The 7,105-nt window shown below is 44.7% G+C and overlaps 1 non-coding gene across 1 annotated transcript; it reads left to right on the top strand.

The window, feature by feature from the left end:
* Nucleotides 1–6,743: 6,743 nt before the first annotated feature.
* On the top strand, nucleotides 6,744–6,850 carry LOC127194067 (U6 spliceosomal RNA). The gene has a single exon (XR_007831207.1). It is a non-coding gene; the product is annotated as a U6 spliceosomal RNA (small nuclear RNA).
* Nucleotides 6,851–7,105: the final 255 nt, after the last annotated feature.

Genomic DNA, 7,105 nt, shown 5'->3' with positions numbered 1-7,105 from the left:
TAGTCAGCATGTCACAAATACCATTTAGCCAGTTTTCAATTTTTATTATGATATTATTTATTTTATTTGGGGGGTCTGTGTGCGCGTGTGCATGCACGCGTGTGCCCTTGTATGCATGACCAGGCACACCATGGCATATGCGTGGACGTCAGAGGAAGACTTGCAGCAGTTGGCTCTCTTCTTTCTCCATGTTAGTCTCAGGTATCAACCTTTGGGTACCAGGCTTGCAGCCTTTATCCACAAAGGCAGTATTTATGACAACCATTTCTTCTTGCAATTCAAGAAATGTGTACTGAAAACAGCCTCATGTGTCCTTGAAACACCCTCAAGTTTCTCAATACTTCAATGGTGTTGCCATCATCCTTTGGTCTAACAGAGAGTGAACCGCGGCACACCAAGAACTTTATGGAATCTCCCTTAACCTTCTGTAGATCTAGATGGGTCTGTGCAATACCATGGGTGGCCGTGCAAGGAAAATAAGTGAATGACTAACAAATCTGCATACTTACTTATGTGTGTGTCTCTCTGTATGTGTCTTCACATGTGCGTGTGCAAGTGCATGTGTGTACCTACACATACACTATTAGTGCTCAGATGCACTGGTTTCATAGAAGGCTGGAATATCACATATCAATATTTAACTCATGTAGGATCATTTTCATTTTAACAATTACTTTTTCTATTACTCAGAACTTTCAAGGGTGAAAGGAGGAAGACAGATCTACTGACATGTAGTGTGTACAGAATAGATGCTTCTGAGCATCTTCAAACACGTGGACCAAGGGCCAGAGAGAGCTCAAACAGTAAGGTGCTTGCTGCTAAGCCAGGTAGCCCATCGAGTGGCAGAAGAAAATCAACTCCCTCGAGTTGTCTTCTGAATTCCACTTAGGTGTCATGGCATATACATGCCCACACACATAGACACACACAGACAGACACACACATATACAGACATACACACATACACAGACAGGCAGACACACACACACACAGACACATAGATAGACAGACACACACAGAGACACACACACACACGATTAAATTTAAAGTATATAAAACCTGGCACTAGAAGAGCAAGGTAAAGACATCAATACTCTCCCTTGGTTTGGTTGGTGGGAGAGGAGGAAGTGTTGAAGATGAGTGGCTTCTTACTGATAGTTGGGGAACTTCCTTTGCAATTTCTCAGCAGGATGTGGGAAGGGCAGGTATTAACTCTGTACAGGACAGGGTCCACCCAGTGGAAGGCAGAGAGAAAGAGTAATAGGGGCCATGTCATGGCTGTGTTATAAGACTTTAACTTATTGGGGATGTGAATGAGGCAACCGTATTTGTTATGAATGAATTCTGGGTGGGAAGTGAGTGGGAACCAGATTAGGGAAAGGTTCATCCTGGTCAGAAATAATGTGTCTTGGAACAGCGTTGTGCCATAGAAATGAAACTCAGGCCTCATCCAGAATCTCAGGATCTGGTAAACATATACATACATATATATGTGTGTGTATGTTCCTCACACTGGAACAATATTGGAGAGAGAATAAAACATCCTATAGATAATTTTTATGTTGAATGTATACATACATGTATACAACTTATATATATATAAGAGAGAAAGAGAATAAATGTGAAAATCTATAAGTACATATTATTTTTTCCACATAGTTATTAACATATCAGATATTTAGGTATCAGCAAATATACCATATATCTTTGTTTTAGTATGTAGGATACAGATGTGGAAAAGTGCAGAGTTTTGGGTGGAGGGTCTTTACTCTGGGGCTCAAATATGACCTTACAGGGGATATTTTAATGTAGAAGTGTCAGTATGAGCACATGTTAGCAATTTACTAAACACCCAGTTGACTTAGCTGGGCTAGGAACCCTCTGGATTCTCAGAAACTATTTCCTGACTGGCTTGGCTGGTAGATCTACAGAAAAGGTCAGGGACACTGTCAGAGGAGGGAGTTTCAGGTTTCCCTAGGTCCCGCCCACTTCGCCACACAGAAAGGCATTCAAGCCTGCAGCAGCAGAGTTCCTTGCCACTGACTGGAGTCACTCTGATTAGAAACCAGCAAGGTCTTTCTCCCCTTCAGTAACCTGCTGTACCACCATCAGAAGTGTTATCTGTGCTTCTGTTAGGAAGCCCCACTGAAAGGAAGATGAAGGCCAGGGAGCAGAACATTCTAGGCCCTGTGAGTGGCAGGGACAAAAGGCACCCTGATGTGTAAAGTGCTAGGCTGCAGGGACAGAGCAGAAAGCAGTGAGAGTCTACTCAAATGCTAGTGTCCTACTGCGCTGACAAAGCTGATCTCAGAGTCTGAATTTCTCAGCATCAACAAGCGAATAAAACCAAAGAAACTCCTGGCACTTGTCAGACATATGCAAGTGTCTCAGGTGATGGGTATTTTAATAATTGGGCTTCCCAGGTGTAGAGTAAATGCTAATATGCTAAAGGTGGCACACTACCATCTCATAGACTGGCTGGTCTGCAGCAGCCCAGTGATGCTCAGGAGGTCTGTCAGCTGGAGTTCTAGGTGACCAGCGGAGGCCCTGACAAACGTTTAAGACACTGCATAGTATGTGGTAAGGGGTCCCCGCAGATGTATGCAGACAGGGCAATGAATCACAAACAGGTAAGAATGAAAACTCGATTCAAACTGACTTTGGCAACCTAGACAAAAATTCTGGAAGTCTGATGGCAGGTGGTTTATTGCCGGCATGTTTAAATCCAATATAATTTGGAGAAAAAAAAATTTTCCTAGTGTAATATAATCCCTGGTGTACACGAAATCATAATTATATCAAAATTCAACTCAGGGTACATGTCATTTCTTCCAAGAAGATGTGTCCTGGACATAGGCTACCTGCCTTAGTTTAAGGGTCTGGGGAAGGCTCTGGCATGTCTAGGTCACACAGACAGCGTAGAGGTCATTTGGGCCACCTTGGTCTTGGCTGCGGAAGCTCGGGAAGCTCCCGGATGTACAGGCAACACAAAGATCATTTACACTCCTAGCCACATCTGGTCCTGGTTGCAGGCGCTTGAAATGGCTTAGCTCAACAGATAACACAGACCACAAGGCTGTTAACCAACCCCAATTCTAGTCTTCTGGATGGAAGAACAGGCTATACATACATTCCTTTGAGAGGACTATCCTGCATGCTTAACTTTGCTGGTGTCCCTGAACACCTATGGGCACAAGGACCACCATGCTCCCAACAACAAAGGGCTTGGAAGTATTGATGAACAGTTGGGCATCTGGCTGGCATAAGACACATCTGTGCATCCATTTCTGGATCTGAAGAAGGGTCTTCTCACCTTCTCTGATGTTTTCAAATTAGATCTGAAAACTGGAAATGTGTGGTGTACATTTGCACGGTGACAATTTTGGTGTTGTCAGCAATACCCCAGCTTGGAATCTAGCTTGCCTAATCTAGCAGAATACCAAGTATTTACAAATGTGGGGGAAAGGTAGATTTACACAGAAAGAATGGCTACTAACTGGTAGACCCGTCAGTAGACTTGATCTTCCCAGGAAGTACTGCCATGGCTTGGCTCCTCTCTCCCTCCACAAACTAGCTTCATTTATCACTAGGAGAGCATAGAGCATTGGTAACAAAAGCTCTTTCCTCTTGCTTTACGTTGGTGACAATGAAAAGCTGCCCCGCCCCCAGCCCAGGAATACTGCAGTCTGCCCTACCACATGGTCAATCAGGGAGCAGCGGCCACCAGCCAGTCCCAGTAATTAGTCAGTTTCTAAGAACTTTGTACAAGCCATTTGGTACTCTTCCCTCAGACAGTGTCTTTTGCTGAACAACTGCACAGAGGCTCTTCCTCATAGTACAGCAAGAACCACGGACAGAAGACAGATGATGGGACTTTAAGTGCTTGCATTAGAAACATCTGGAAGAAACACAAGTGGGAAAAGGTGGGATTTCTTTCTCTCTCTAACAAGGAGTTAATTATGTTTTAATGCTTACTGGGAGGAAGAAAAGCTGCTTCAAAGCTCTGTTAGTGCAGCCTGCAGTTGAGATATATGCTGAGCAGCTGCACAGAGGCTCTTCTTTATAGTACAGCAAGAACCAAGAACAAGCTCCTGATTTGGGAAGAGAACAGATGATGATAATATGAGGGAGGAAAATAAGAGAGCAGAACTGAGCTGTGATGCTGTGATTTGACGCTTATGAAAGAATTTTTGTGCACCAAGGAACTGTGTGGGTGCTTTACAGTTTATTTATTAGTGTGATATCAGCAACAGCAACACAAGGATAAAGTGAGGAAGGCGATTTAAATATCAGAAAATTGAAGTTCAGAGAGAGTATGTTAAACAACACCCAGGTTGCCACAAATAGTGTGCAGATGGCCATAGGCATAAGTCACTGTCCAAGCTGCCACATGAAGCTTAAGAACTATCTACACTCAGAAAAAGTGGTTTTATTTATTTGTTATTCACAATGCCACTAAGAGGGTTGGAAAAGATGCATAGGAATAAGCCTGTGTTCTTGTCAAATATAGTCTGTTGCTTTAGTTATTTTCTCAAGTGGGGGTCAGTGAATCAGAAGCTGGTAACACCCAGGGGCCAGGAAGATGCTCCGTGGGCAATGACTCTTACTGCACAAGCGTAAGGACCTGAGTTCAGAGCTTCAGGACCCACATACAAAGTAAGACGTGGCCGTGCACACCGTATACTCAGTGCTGGGGATGCTGAGTCAGGAGCATCGCAGTCTACCTGAGATGGTGAGCTCTGAGTTTTGTCAGAGAACCTGTTCCCAAGGGAATGAAGACCAGAGTAATAAAGTAGGACACCAATGTGTCCTCTGGCTTCTGTACTGGTACAGAGTGTGTGAGAGAGATAAACAGAGACAGATAGGCAGGCAGGCACACAGACAGACAGACAGACACAGAAAAAGAAACTAACACACACACACATATGATATATATATACATACATACATACACAGACACATACATATATATGTATATATTTTTCCCCAAAGAAAGACCTGGGTGCAGTGGTGTGCCTTCTACTCCTAGATAGTTGGAATGCTGAATCAGGAGGATTGATTCAACCGGGAGTTGGAGGCTAGCCTGGGCAACAACACAGCAAAGCAACCCCCTACCCCAGGTGGAGCGGAGAGGTAGGATTTAAAAGTCAAATAGAGACTGCTAGTCATGGCATTAGTTAGCACACTGAAAAAGGATACTGAGCAATTTCAAAGCAATCATGAACCAATCTTTTTCTCTTTAAGCCTTGTGAGTCCACAATGCACATCAACACATAGGTAACTGTCAAAGGCAGAGAAATGTGGTGGGAAACAGCAAAGACACGGCCACTGGTAGTCATCCTTTTCTCATTCCCTGCGTGGCCACGAGCCATGTCCTCTGTCTGATGCTTTGTTTGGAGGCGTCACTTCTGTGCCACAGAGCATTTTCTGTGGAGACTGTCATGTGGGCCTCGGGGCCCCTGTGTGACTGTGCTGTCATATTTGTGGCTTCCACTGACTGTGGTGCTCTTGTTACACAAGGAGTTTGTTCGCTGCTGCTCACAAGAGTGAGCTACACGGGTGGGAGTCAGAGGACAAGCGCCGGGTGGACTGGTCATTCACTTGTTCCACTGAGGGGCTCTTGCCCTCTCACGGATGATGGGAGGAAGGCCCAGACTTCCAGAAGCTCCTGGGCTTCCGTGTATGTATATGTACTTACGCATATATCTATACCTATATCTATGTATGCCATAAAAACAGAAAGAAGGTAGGAAAGGGGTCAGCAGGAAGGGCAGGAAGTGAGAAATGGGGGGGCTACAAATATGAGCGAAAGAACAATAATATACACATATGGCAATGCTTTAATGAAGCACGTTATTAAAAATACTTTAAGGAGGATACTCAGGTGAGTTTGCTCCCCAGGACCCGTTGTGTGCTATGCTGGTAACCCCAGGGATTTGGGCATGGAGACAGACTGATCCCTAGGCTTTCTAGCCAGTTAGTCTAGTCTATTTGTCAAGTTTCAGGTCAATGAGAGATCCTATCTTTGAGAGAGAGAGAGAGAGAGAGAGAGAGAGAGAGAGAGAGAGAGAGAGAGAGAGAGAGAGAGAGAGAGGGGCACGGTGCGTGGTGGTGGTGGCGGCGGCAGCGCAGGCCTTTACGAGCACTCAGGCAGGAGCATGGGAATCTCTGAGTTTGCGGCTGCCCTGGTCTACAGAGGAAGTTCCAGGACAGCCAGTGCTACATGGCTACACAGAGAAATTCTGTCTCAAAAAGAAACAAATAAACAAACAACAACAAATTTTAAAAGTACAAAGAAAGAAAAGGAAAAAACCTCCAAAAACGGAAACAAGGAACAGTGGCCAGCAGCTGAGGACTGACACCTCCGTTGTCCTCTGACCTCTACATCCATATACAAAATTGTACACACATGGAGGGCTGGGGAGGGAGAACTGGTGATGGGGCCGAATGAACCAACTGCCTACAGCAGTCCAACTGGGAAGGTTTGTTGTTGTTTTAAATAGTACTCAACCTCACACAAACCAGGCAGATGTTCTACCACCCACCTACATCCCCAGACTTCCTTTTATTTTTTATTTTGAGATAGGATCTTATGAAGTAGGCCAAGCTAGCCTTGAACTCATCCTGAAGCCCACAAAGGCACTGAACTTATAATCTTCTTGCCTCAACCTCCCCAAAGGTTAGGAATATCAGCTTGTACTCTCAAGTATGTCTCTGGGAAGGCTTTAAGGAGAACAAGCCCAGTGCTCACTTCGACAGCACATATACTAAAATTGGAACGATACAGAGAAGATTAGCATGACCCCTGAGCAAGGATGATACACAAATTTCTGAAGCATTCCATATTTTTTATTGCACTAACCAAGGACAATACAAGTAGTAAACATTGAACCCCTACTCTGATCTAGCCAATGAACAGGACATTCTCCACAGTTATGTGGAGACTGGGGACTGACTTTGACATAAGCTCAGGTGCCCCATATTTGACCACCTCCCCTTGGTGGGGAGGCCTGGTGGCACTCAGAGAAAGAACAAGCAGGCTGCCAAGATGACACTTGATAGGCTATGTCCATATAGTGGGGGAGGAGGTCCCCCTTGGTCTTAG

Source organism: Acomys russatus, chromosome 9 (assembly GCF_903995435.1).
Source record: "Acomys russatus chromosome 9, mAcoRus1.1, whole genome shotgun sequence".
NCBI lineage: Eukaryota > Metazoa > Chordata > Mammalia > Rodentia > Muridae > Acomys > Acomys russatus.
Note: the sequence above shows the minus strand (reverse complement) of the source record. Positions and strands in the feature narration are given on the sequence as shown.